Raw genomic sequence first — 14,469 nt, forward strand, 5'->3', positions numbered from 1 at the left:
TGTAAAATGGGAATAATTATACTAATCTTAAAAAGAACTTAATACATCAACTGAAGAGAAGCTGATTCACTTTCTGTTCACATAATCCAGCCCTGGAATTCCTCATCTAATTAATCCTCTCATCTCAGACACAATCTCTAGGCCAGACACATCTATATTCTGCTCTGAAATAAGCTATAGCTATCATAGAATCCAAAACACACAAAGGTACTGCAACACCTCTAAAAAGTATATTTTGCAGTTCTCATTTGTACTGCAGAGCATTTGTGAGCAACTTTCATATTCTGCCACTAGGGGAAAAACATTTTCTCCACTAAGTGAGTTCTTACACAGCCTTATCATCTAGAAAGAAACTTCAACCGAATATATTAAAGAAAATATATTTCCACATGGAAAATACTGTAAAACCTAATGACAAATGTAATCTGTTACTGAAACCTATCAGTATACACACAGTATATTTTTTAAGTTCTCCCACTAAGAGATTTCTTGAATGTTCCCTGCTGTATAGCACACAAACGTATCTCTGCACAGTAGCTGGTATCACAACTCATCCTAAAAAAAAAAAAAAAAAATCCACCATCAAACCAAGCAACCTATTAACCAAACAACCCCCCCATCCCCACCTCTTCCTCCACGTCTCAAACTATTTGGAGAAATTAATAAAGAGAAAATAGCAGTATGTTAGATATTCCATTTTCTAGATTTTTTTTTTTGTCTTCTTCACTGAATTAGATCTTTTGCAACGTTTAAGGAAGGGAAAATTATGAAGCACCTGAACTACAATAAAAGTAACCTTGCCACAGACTGAAAAAAATGTCATGCTAGATAATTATGTACATAAGATTATCACATATTTCTTCTATTTTCCATCTCATATATTCTTCAGCTGAAGTCAGATAAATATTTTCCATAGATACAATTTTTTATAATATAGACAATAAGAAAAATATGATTCTCTAGAGCTGAATTGCCTGCTTCAATCCCTAAAACTGATTATTTCGATTTGCCAGTTGTCCTTCACATTAATATAAAAAGGGCACAATCCCCCTATATCTGCCATTACTGTTGAGCAGCTTACCAAATAACATGCAAAGAACCAAACAAACATTTTAATAACGAGAAGTCAAATGCATTAGAAAAGAGGTATTATAAATATAAAAAATACAAGTACGCATTTTTATGGACAGAGAACATTATGTACGTGTTGAAATGTATATAGGCATATGTTTATATATGTAATATATAGACACATTATATCTATACTGCACCTGTTATCTATATGTCTGTATATTATTGATATATAGATATAAATATACATACTTTTATGTATAGGTAATATAGATATCTTAACTAACATAACTTTTTTTTTTTAATTTGGGATAAGCTGTCAATTCAAAATACAGAACTTGATATACATTAGTCATTAACCCTACTGTAAGCCATGCAGTTAGAGCCTAAAGGATTTATTTAAGATTCTTCTTACTAGCAGCTGACAGACATCTGACAACGCAGAAATGCAACATCTCATTTAACTTGTCCATAGGCTTATTCCACTGAGCCCCAGACATTTTAGCACAAGATAGAGAAAAGAAGTTCCACAGTTTTAGTGTGGGGGATGGGAAACCTGTTTATAACAAATGGCCCTTGCTTTATTAATTTTTACCAAAAAATTATGAGGCATTAATTTAAAACAAACAAAAAATTATCTTCTTAAGTCGTAAACCATTCTTGATTCATTATCTTCCTTGCCTTTTTTTTTTTTTTTTTTAATGTGTATGTTAAGGTACCATGTGTTGCAGAAACCAGTAAGAAATTTTCTAGAGGACATTTCACATTAGCCATCAAGCCTTCTTCCCACTGACCAACTTACCAATTCTTCTCTTCTTTCTCTGGCAGAAAGAAGTCAAATTACAAAGGAAGACATGTATCTCTAGTTTTATGTCATATGCATTAAGCAGTATATAATAAAATGCAGCTTGAAAAAATTACAATAATCCATAAAATATATTGTAAGGTAATTCTGTTTCATTTCATTTCGAAAGCCTTCCAGCACCACTGATGTCATGCCTTTACTTAACCTGCAACAGACGTGGAGATAGCAAAAGGCAAGAGTTTCTAACAAAGTCACACTTTCCCCAGCTCTTCACAGAGTTCAGAGGAATCCATCACGTGTCCCGTTGGCAGCGTGGAGAAAGATCCCACTCTGCCAGGTGTCTTGAACTTGATCCCACTCAGGTTTGCTCCTTGCCAGCTGCACCCAAAATGTGTGTTATTACCATCAGGTGAACCAGACATTGACAGAACGACTTCTGAAGTGCCCAAGGCTGTAGCAATGAAGTCTTCTGAAAAACCAAATGCAACATTTCAAAACACAGTCACCTGCTGTATTGATAGACAAAGCAGTGAGCTACAAACTGCTGTGCAAAGGCCAAATTAGAGAACAAAAGACCTCTGAAAACTGGTAGAAGTGCAGATGAAAGTGATTCAAAAACACTGAGAAGATATAATAAACATGCAATTTAAGTAAGCTCCACTTTTCAACATAACAACTTGGCCAATAGCAGAAATCTATCAGAAACTAAATTGAGTATGATGGCATGTATTAGTTTTAAATATAAGTATTTAAGCTTTTATTGCATTTCAGTTTGCTAAAGATTTCATTTTGTTTATCCTTTCTGTCTGAAATGCATGGTGTAAGCAAGACAGTTGGAGAATGACAAGTTATGGGCTCCTTAGAAATAATAGAAAGCATGATATAAACCCACTATTGCCTGATAAGATAGATATTATCATCATCTAGAGCAAAATAAAATATCTTTACTTTGGCTAAAAGTGACTGAATTCTATACAAGGACAAAATATTCCCCAAGTTTACCTAGCAAAGCTTCATCAACTCTACTTTTTTATTGAAAGAAAGCTAATCTTGCACATTAGTTAGAAGACTAACCTTTTACATCGTCTGTTGACTAATGAAGAATCACACGTACAGCAACTTATCATTCATACACTTCAGCAAAATGTTATCATCCTTCCAGAAAAGACAAAGGTGTTCCATAATGATACTGGCAGAGCACCTTTACACGTGAATAAAATGAAAACGCATCCAGAGCGCACACAGCCAAATGTTCAACAGAGACTGTCATCCTGCAGAAGTAAAAAGCTGTTCAAGAATAGACCAGAGTCTCTGCCTAAAATCCCCAGCTGAGCAACTGTGGTACTGAAGAGGACACTGGGCAGCACAGGAAAACACAGATCCAATTTTAGCAGTCACAAAACATAATGGGGCTTGCAACTGGAAGTGAATTAAGCTATAGGCTGGAGGGAGAACAGTCTAATTGACCACAGAGAGAGTTTCAAGTATTACAGAGTTACAGTACGATCATACCGAATAGCACAAAAGAGCCCGCAATGCTGTTTTAAAAATACTTCCTGTATAACAAAATAGCAATGCCTGGCAAAGTGAGCCCTGATCTTCAGCTAGGTACATCTGTGACATAAGTTAATTGTAATATTTCCCGCTGACACACAAACTGAAACAGAAAAATACAGCATAAGAAGAGGATGAGATACCTAATACGGAAGAATTGCTTGTCTTTCACTCCCTTTTTTCACATGTCCATCTATCAAAGGAATGAAACAGGTAACATGCCAGGGCAACAACATAGCAGAAAAGGGCTACTGCATCCCAACCTCCTGCTTTGTAACTCCGCTTCACATGTGGGGCATCCCATGGATTGAATTACAGTCCAAACTTTGGACAGAAAAGCTTTTAATATACTACGCAAACAATAAACCACTTAACACTCAAGCAGACTTCAGGACACATCGTAGATCATCACTGGGATACAAAAGTCATAAGTAGCTTCAGCAGAGCCCTAGGAGAGACGTACTTCATGTAGGACAGTCAGATTTTCCACATGGCTGGTGCTGCTCAGCACAAAGTATTTCAGAATAAAACCCAAGAACAGGAATCCCAAATTGGGCACACAATTTGCACTGTGCTTCTCAAGAATCTGTGGAAGTTTTTCCAGAGAAAACAGGTTTCTAGATTAATATGTATTTTTTCCATCTCTGAAATGCAATCTCTGCAATTACTCACTTAACAGGGTGAAGTGTTTGGAGGGGTGGAGGGAGGGGCAAAGGGAGAAGGCTCATACTCAAATGATTTCACAGAATCAGCAGCACAAAATGGTCAAGGTTGGCAGGGAGCTCTGGAGGTCGCCCTGTCCAAGCCCCTGCTCAAGCAGGGCCACCTAGAGTCAGTTGCCCAGGCCCACATCCAGCTTTTGAGTATCTCCAAGGACAGAGACTCCACGACCTCTCTGGGCAACCTGTGCCAGTGCTTGGCCACCCTCACAGTGAGAAAGTGTTTCCTCATGTTCAGAGCGCATCTCCTGCGTTTCAGTTTATGCCCATTACCTCATCAGTTCCTAGTCACTATTGTTTTCACAGAACACTGTCACACCTAAAGCTTTAAAAATCCCAACTAGACAAATGTACAAAACCCTGTGTTTACAAAACAGTTAAAAAAAGGAGAATAATCATTATAAAAGCTCAAGGAAGCAAATAAGAACAACGATGTTTAGCATGAGCCAAATGAGAATTCAAAGCCTGAAAAGCCACCACTCAAACAACCTCACAAACTAGAAGAATGGAGTGTCTTGCTGAAAACAGACATTGGTCCAGGGTGGCATGTAGGGATGGCCACCAATAATGACACGGCTCTGCAAGCAGATCCAGCCACACTGCTGCCTTGCACATCCACACAGCTACCTGATCATCTCTTTAACGTTTGGTGTACTGCTCCAGCCAGAACCAAGCATTGGACTCACTTAGTCCATATGCTGCCTACTGCAACACTGTCCCTTCCCACACCCATTATTTCTAGTTACGTTGTCTAGAAGCTGCTGCATTGGAAATTGAGGATGGGAAGAAACCTTTAATTATGTCTTACATTGCCATTTTGGATTTTCCCCAGCATAAAATCAAACCTGGTATTTAGGTCAGATGGGACACAAAGTTCTGTCTCACGCAAACTGGATTTACCAGCCATGTGCAAATTACTCTATCGCACACACACGGTACATCTGATCTGAACGTGTGCTGTCAAAACATCTAGGGTTTCTTTGCCTCTGTAGCTCCAGAAGAACTATGACTCCAACTGAATGTCCCATGGCCTGACTGGAGCCACTGCAGGAATTCCCAGGCAATCATCCAAAGGCCTCAAAAGCACCCAGACAAGAACAAATCTCACCAGCCGTCCGACACACAATATCCCAGACGACAAATCACTGGAATGGGACAGAACGCCCTTTTTAGGTAGAAGCTGAGCTTTATGAGAATTCATCATTCTGACATTGGCTTCAGGAGGGAAGAATGGTCTCTGTAGGAACTTCAAAGTCTTCAGAACACAGATGGAAAAATTTGATACATTATAATGCCGCTTTTATTGGCGTTTAATTTACCTGGAACTTTAAAGCCTTTGTCTGTGTCTACCTATGAGCAGAAAATAAAAATAGCTCTTCTTGCATAGCTTCATCCTCAAAGATAGATGATGCCATGCAGCCAATATTCTCTGGATCCTTTGGAAATTCTCACTCTAGACAAATATTTTTATTGCTGAAGAAGATATTAACCAATATATTCTAACAAAGAAAGAGTGAGCTCCCTGTTCAGATTATCTCCATCTCCCTTATAAGAACATTTCGTAACCACAGGAAGGCACTTCTTGCTGGAGAAGGAGGAAAAAAAAAAACCCAACCAATCTCTACCATCTTTTCCAAGGAATTTCTTGCATAGATTAGCTTTAGGTGTTTGTGTATATCTGTGTACCACAGACTTTATAATTACTGGCAGTGGCACAGTAAAAAGAAAATCCTGCTTCCACAATAGTGTGTTACATCTAAGACATCAAAAAGAAAACAAAAATCCAATTCTAAGACCTGTTTATAGGGGCAAAACAAACATTACGGCTCATACTAGCCAAGCAAAGACACCAAATCATCGACTCATGCTGTTGTCACTCAAACAAAGGTCTGATCTTGGAAACAAACATTGAAGAGATGTCTGGGGAGAAAGTTAAAGAAATTGTAATCAGTTCTTCCCTAGAATATATGAGTGTCTCCAGATGACCAGAAAGAAACTTTAAAAACCTAACCTGAAACAAGATTTTTGCTGAATTTGTGTGATTCTTACAGATTTCCACCAGGGCAGCTGTCTAAGCAAGGCTTTTACGAGCCACCCTAGCATGTGCACCTCCATCATTTTACATACAATCAGTATATTTATGTGCATTTATGTACTGTTTGCTTTCCTAACAAGTAAAGGTTTTAAAATTATTTCCAAACACAAAATGGCAAAGAATTGTCTGGCAGCACAATGAAGACATCTTCCCCTGAATTAATATAAATTACATAGATATTTGTGCTCGGAGACGGACAGGATTTACTCCCTTGGTAATCCTGTCCCCCATGGACTCTTCCAAATGGGCAGACAACTAGAGCCAAGCAGAACAGCTTGCAGACCCAGGGTCCACCCAAGCGGTGCTTCTCCTGAGTGTGCAGGCACTGGTCAGACCCGGCGGAGGCTGCGAGCTCTGGTACCCAGAAACAGGCAGGGCTGCCTGACTGGGACAGGTCACCCGGAGCAACCTGCTGGAAACCGCTGATCCATCACTAGGTGGTTAAGCTAAAGCCATTATTAAAGAAATGCATATGCTGCAACAAGGAAAACAAGTCTTGAACAACTAAGTAGAAAAGCATAGAAACAAAACATGAGAATGGAATTTCCCTCAACCCTGCATTTCCTTCCTTCTGTTGGCTTCGCACACCCCATGAAAACATAACAAAAAAGGATGGAGTTTTTATCTAAATGGATAGTGAAGTTCCTCAGTCAGATAATGTGAAGTTGAGCCAGCTGCTTGCGAGCATGTAAGATTTCCTATGGAAGAGTCCTGCTGGAGTAAGGTTTTCAGCGATGATCTCAGCTGAACCCTTGAACTATTTTTCAAAACCAGATAATTAGCATAATACAGGTACTTTATATATAGCTATATGTAACCTAATACATTCTCTGTATTTTTATATTAATTTCTCAAGTTTTCTTTCTACATGCTCCAGAATCTCTAGATTCCTTAAACTCAGTTTAAAACAATGCTTAGTTATCGCAACAGATTTAAAGAACTAATACATTATCAAATGAAAAAAGGGGGGGTCAAAAGATCTTTAGCAAGTCTAGGAGCACCTGATGCTGTTCTGTGCATCAGAAAACCACCATCATCTACTGTATGCTGTTCCTAGTTTACTGGAAATTTTCCCCTATTATTATATCTATGCAGTGTGCCAGCGGACAGATGGCAGCAAGGTGCAAAACACGTAATGGACATGGATGAGCTGCATGATAAGGAACTTGGATATTTTTCCATTGTATCCAGATTTATATCAAGAAATTAGGAATAGCCGCTCACATTATCCTAGAACCATGAGATCCTAGGAAAAGCAAGTATGTTTACAATCATGTATATATAAAGCAAACATGTATTAGTATATTCCCATATGCTTTTATAATATATTTTTTTAAGGCACGATATGGGAAGAGATTTTTCTTCTTTTGTCTACTTCAATTACAGCCATAATTGGCTATATTGATAAAGGAAGGTGAAACATGTAAGCAGTGAAACGTATTTATACCATGCTACACAAAAATGAAGAAAAAAAAAAAAGAAAGGGAGTCAACAATTACCAGAGACGCACACAACAAAAGCCTGTAATATGTCCTGTGACAGGCTTACACTGATCACAGGTTTTTATTAAGACGGACTTGAAGGACAGTCCCTTATGATTTACATCATGTACAGACTCACACTATAAAATATTTCCTCTGAAAAAAAGGTCCACAAATTTCCTTATTCACCCAATTAGTCACACTGAATGATGTGAATACTGAGAAAGCTTTTGTTCTTAGTCAGTCTTGTTTTTTCATTAAATGCATAGACCACAGGAATACTGAGTTACTATGAACCGGCAAAACTGTTTTTTCAGTTCTCAAGGTCTGTAATGCAGCTCCTTACTTATGAATTTTAGCACTGAATCCATACTGAAAACTTGGTCAAATAATTGTTTTTTTTAACCTGAACCGACAATGAATTCTTATTTTGAAATTTCGCTGAACATGAACCAGAAAAATTAAAGTTACAGCTGAACTCATATCAAAAATACACTCAAATATTTACTGTTTCTTCAGCTCCCTGGACTGTTAAAAAATGTAACAGGTGTTTACTGTTGCGGCATTGCTCTTGCAACAGCTGAGGAGTTTCTGTTATTCTGTGGGCAAGCAAAAATATAATTTTTTTTAATTCTATTGAAATTCCTTCATAAAAGTCAAAATTGTGGGAAAATTACTAATAAAAGATTCATCATAGTTTTGTAACAAATTAAGGGGAAAAATTAAACACGGCATTTTTAAAGCCAGAGTTTCAACCAATTACATTTTCCCGACCTATATCATCATCATAAAAATTGCTATTTTATCCCCTTATAAATTTCAGAATAATACTCGAGTCATTCACAAGAAGTGACTCAGAGGACAGTATTGTAATTCAGGCCCTCTGATCATCTAGATCCTGTATAAAACAAGCCAAAGAAGTTCATTCTGAAATTTCTGTATCAAGTCCATGACTTTCATTTGAGCTACATAATTAATTTTAGGAAGACAATCAGCACTGATTTAAAGACTTCAGCTGATGGAAAACCCATCAGATTCCAGATGGTTAATTAGACCTGCCACTGAAAATTTGGGGACCTTGCTTCCAGTCTGTTTTATCTAGCTCCAGCTTCCAAGTGCTGGATCTCATTATACCATCCCTGTGCTAGACTTAAAAATATACTTCTACTATCAGAAGTCTTTCTCTCTGTTCTGGTAATTTTAGACAATAATTAAATCTCCTCTTATCCTTCTTTTACATAAATAGTTTATTTTGAGTTTTGGAGAGCTTGTCTTGTAAGAAGGGATTATAGAAACTCATTGTTTCAGCTCTTATCTCACATATATGCAGATCAATGCTCCTACAGCACTGAAAAACTGCTCTCAAAAAATAAATAATAAAAGATTTGCCCTTAGGTTTTAAAAACACACTTTTACAGCCTGATAAGAGTCATACCTTGATGCTGCAAGCAGCCAGCAGGATTATGCGTGACAGTGCAGGGCATTTGGGCATCCGGCACATGGACCCTGGTGGTCACATCTGACAGTCACCACAAGGTCTTTCTCCTTCCAATGTGCTCAATGGCAGTTTGCAGTGGCAGCTGGGGATGTCATTAAACAGAGTTACATGTTCGCCTGGCCTGTTTTAACTTGTGGACTGTCAGGCATAGTAATAGATTTTTATTTTAAGACATTCTCTTTGTTGCGAAGTAGTTAGTACATCTCATAAGAAGGCACAATTTCTCTTTCATTCATAAAGGGCAGCCGGAGGCTGATGGGAAAGCATTTCAGTTTGAAATACGGACTTGTCCAAACGGCAGAATATTGTCCCTCACGCTCGCATGGCTCTTAGGTGTGAGCCTTCCCAGGTCTCAGATCTCACACATACCTTTCCAAAACAAACCCCTCCACAGTTTTGTGAAGGGGCTTCCTATTGAACCTAGTACAACAGGGAAAACTTTCAAATAGTATCTGCAAAACAGAAACAAACACGTCTACTGAAATGGAAGAGGAACTGATAAACAGAAAGTCAATTAATCTTCAAAAACACTTTAGATATAGAAAAATCTTCTGCAGACGCTCTTTCCAGAGATGTCAGAAATGCTCAAGTTAGAACCTTGAAACTGGGACCTAATAAGTGACTTTATTACAAAAGACTGCATGGTAATAAGTACACACAAGGCACTGAGCTATGAAACTACTTATAAATTTTCTTTTATGACTCCCTAACATCTCAGTTCTTGGATTTCCAACCATAATCTTCTGCTAACACAGATCAAAGTATGGATTTTTGTACTGTTTGTTTATTGTAAGAATATATAAACTTCAGCCTTTCATCTATACATTACAGAACAGAACAGTTTTTACTGTCTTGTGTGGGTAACAGGGAACACCTTTTTCAGTCAAACTGCTGCAAAACCTAAGATGAATTTTCATTATTGAGCATGTTCTGAAACTACATAAACTAGTTTTCATTGTGTTATTAGAATAAACACCAAGAAAACTGCATGAAAAAAATCCATATCTTGACATTTAGGTCTCTCAAAGGATTCTACCAAGCCCCTAAGAAGTTTGTCTTATTTCAAATGGTGTATTTAGGAACTATTGATAATAGCAGGTAACCCAATAGTGGGGTACAGTTAATGGGTTTTAAATCCCAAAAGGATTAGTATCTTCATTGGCATGGCATCCAGCAAATAATTAAATGGATCCTAGTGTGGTTTTCTCTCTCTGAAGTCAAAGCAGCAACAACAAAACCTGCTCTATGCTAGCTGTCATCACAGATGCATCCTAGCAGACACGCATCCTCCCATCTCACAAAATCAGCCTAGGTATTTTGTCCACCATCTTCTGCAAAGAAGAAGATAATGACTAATTCCCTCTACAGAATGTAATATCTCCTGGCCATTTCTCGGAAGAATTTGAGAGCTCATTAGAAGATACTTCAATGTCAGAGGCAAAGGTCTTTGGACAACTGCACTGTTGCTGTAACACTGATCTTGCAAAGAAAGGCTTTGGCACCCAGAAGGCGTAAGTAAGATATCATGGCTCTGCAAGTTATTTGGCTTTCAAATATTGACGAATGACAAGAACAGAAGGAGAATTTCACTCACTGAAGACACTGACACTGTGTATACGCCTAACAGGGAGTCCCTATCACAGCTGGTCCGACTTCACTCCAGAAAACCAGGCTGCAGCCATCAGCTATTCTTGGCTACCCTTTACTGCGGCACCCTCTTTTTTTTTTTTTTTTTTTTTTAAAGTAACTAGTGAAAGCAATTATCTCAACTTCAGCTAGAAACACTTTGATCATCTATCCCACGGATTTTCAAGATGTATCTGGCTGAAAAGAATGAGAAGCTCAAGACTGCTAGCAAACAAAACAAGACAAAAAAAAGGACAAGAACAGAGATACAGGCTAAAGAGGAAAGAAAACCACAGTGCTCTAGATATCAACAATATGAAAGGCATAGCAGCTTACGCCTCTTTTGCAGAGGTCTGTCTTACTGCAAGGTTTTGATGGGGCAAATAACTGCTATTCTGAGTGACGCCACAGACACTGTAGAAGCAATGAGAGTTTTTGCTCTAGAGGTAAGCACTCTTGCACTAAGAGGTAAGCAACCTCTTAGTGAACCAAGCACTTCAGTTCAACAGGATTTTTTCAGTGTCTAAACAATAACAAAATATTTAGCGTATCATACAGTATCTGACAGAATCAGTTGTTTCTCTAACAGTGGACAAGGCCGGCTGGGAAAGCAGCAAAGTTAACTAAGCCTGGAGGGAAACCTGTGGTTTAGTATTCCATGATTGTAGCTCATAAAAGGGATTATTTAAATTATTTTCCTTTAAATTATAATTGGACCAAGTGATAAATATTCCACAAATATGAACATGTTAATGATTGCAAGGAAAACTAGCTCTGATAAAACTTGCATAAATAGTGAAGTGCCCAGTAAAGAACAAGTGGACTGTAGCCCAAGAAGGCTGTGTACAGGTACACATGGCATGATGGGAAAGGAATTAACAGGGACTCTTCTAGCTACTCAAATACCTAATTTGATTCTTTGTTCAAAACCCTAGAAACATACAGCATTAGTTATTTAACCCCTCCACAGAAGCCTTTTTTTTCCTCCCCTTCAGGAAGCAAACATGTCAAAAGCTGTTTGGACTTCGATATTCCACAAAATAACACACCAGGCTACAGCAGTGTTCTTTGCCATGTTCTAATTGTTCCTGCTTTTTCATTTAGAGAGGTATTAGCTGCCAAAATATGTTTCAAGCTTGAAGATAAGAAAACATCTTCTAAAATTAACACTAAAACAGCTAGAGAAAGAAATAAAGTTGCTGCCCTGCTGAACCAGTAATTCATACAGAATCAGCCAGAGAATATATTGCCAGAGGTGCAAAGATTACTGTAAGACAGCTGGCAAACCAAGTTAACAACATACAGTCCCAAAAGCCTCTTGGCCTTTCTTCAATCAATCAAATTATTGAGAAGACAGATAATCCTTCTGAGATACAGGAAGCAAAAGAGCAGGGAAGAGGAGAAGAAAATGTCAAGTTACATGAAAAGTTATCAGAAATAACTCTATTATTTATGGGAAATCTTCCATTCAAAACAAATAGAAAAAATTCCTGCAACACAGCAGCTACTTAAATCAATTTAATAAAATAAATTAATAACTACTGCAGTAATATAAATATTTCACCAGGTAGCAAGTTGCTAAATTCCTTTCCCTGCTAAAAGATCCCATTTTAAAGTCTCCAAAGCTCAGTACTTTTACTTTTGCATTAGGTACATCTTTGACTGACCACAGCTGTAGCTCAGCTTTTGTAGAGAGACAATTCCAAGTTCAGACCCAGCAGCCAAAAGACGTACATGTTTTTTTTCAACACCAGCTCCCAAGGAAAAGCAAACCCCACCGTCAAAGAGCAGGAGCACCATCTCTCCCTGCCTGCCTCTCCAGGAACAGCAATTTCTAGAGTATTGCATCAACAGCTATTTGCTTCAGTACCTGAAGAAACAGCTTAGCTCATCAATAATAAAAAAAAAAACATTCTTAGACACCCACAGCAAAACCACCCCCAAACACTGTGGGCAAATTGCATGTGTGTGTACCAAGAGAATAATAAAACAATAATTTCTGACAGATGAACAACAATCTTTTTAGCAAAATAGGTCTGTTATCATTTAATTATCAGTTTTGTACACCATCTTTAACTACCCAGTTGCACAGATTGCTGTATAGACACCAAATATAATTTAGTGGAGACTCAGTCTCAAATTCCCAGCCTAGACTGTCACGTTACAATATGATGTTTGTTTGAATAATAAAATTAATTTTAAAACGAACTGGATGACATACCAAGGAAGAACTCATTTTCAAAAGCTATGACAGTTTTTGAAACCTATAGAAAAAAAGATGGTAAAGTATTCAATCATACATTGACTCTTCTAGATTTGAAGTATCTGTTTCCCCTTGTCACGAATACATTTTACTTTTGTATGGCATCCTTTCAGAAAGCTACAGTACAAAATATCGTAGTTGGATTCACATTTTGTAGTTGCTTTGTTTTAGAGATTTTTCACTTGGATATCTGTTGAATTAGACTCTTATTTTAGCCCACAGCATTTCAAAATCTGAGCCTTAACTATCAGATTTTGTTCTCTATTACATGGAATCTCCTATATTGAAGTTGATTGTTTTTCAGAAAGACATCTCATCAAACTCAACAGCTCTTCCTAAAGTAAAACCACACCAACCAATTAAAAAACCTTATATTCTTATATAAGGTTACCTTATATAAGAATTTCTTATATACAATCTGAAATACTGAAAGAGATAAACAATTCAAACGGAGTCTTAATGTACCCACAAAAAAATCACAGAATCGTAGGGTTAGAAGGGACCTCTGGAGATCATCTAGTCCAACTCCCCTGCCAGTGCAGGGTCACCTAGAGCAGGTTGCACAAGAACATGTCCAGGCGGGTTTTGAAAATGTGAAGTATATAAGAAAATGTGAAGTACATAAGAAACGTACACCGTGAACCTTTGTTTATCTTGTCCTAAACAAGTTTCTACATAATCTATTTATTCTGTTATCTGAACTACAACCCCAAATTGGATATTCCATCTACCATCTAATAGCTGTAGCCATTCCCGGTATTTCTGATTAGACAGAAGTACATATTCCTTAGATAAACACTTATACCCAGTCATGCAAGTCCAGCTCCTTTGGACTTTCCAAGAGGTAGAAAAGTGAAATATTTTTGCCAAAAAGAAAATATTCATCAGAACTATGATAAAATAAAAATTAAAAAAAAGCAGCAGCTGGAACTTTTAACAACTCTACTCCTTCTCATACTCTGGAAAAAATGAAAATTATACCAGTGATTAAAAAAAAAACAAAAAAGAAAGTTTTTATTCCTCATGAGCTGCTAGCATGTTTTTTACTGCCTGCCTTCTCTACGGATTTGAGAAATGCACAGCGACTGTGTTCATCAGAATATGCCTACAGGCCCACAGCGATACGCTTGCTTATGCTTTCATTTTCCTGGTACAAGACGGCTGCTCCATTTGGGGGCCTTGCCCAAGAGAAGGCTCGTGAAACGTCACATACTTTGATCTTTGTATTTTGGGTCTTAATGACTACGCAGAGTTGCTGTACAGCCTTTGATACGTACAATAAAAAAAAAGACCGTATTAGTAACAGGAATTTCTGAGAGGACTAGGACTCCTGAGCTTGTTTATGGCTTCGGGGAGG

At 37.7% G+C, this 14,469-nt stretch overlaps 1 protein-coding gene across 39 annotated transcripts in view; it reads right to left on the reverse strand.

The window, feature by feature from the left end:
- The window catches only part of OTUD7A (OTU deubiquitinase 7A), a 180,088-nt gene that overhangs the window by 102,696 nt on the left and 62,923 nt on the right, over positions 1 to 14,469 (reverse strand). The gene's annotated exons all lie outside the window — the stretch shown is intronic.

Source organism: Larus michahellis, chromosome 9, assembly GCF_964199755.1.
Source record: "Larus michahellis chromosome 9, bLarMic1.1, whole genome shotgun sequence".
Lineage (NCBI taxonomy): Eukaryota > Metazoa > Chordata > Aves > Charadriiformes > Laridae > Larus > Larus michahellis.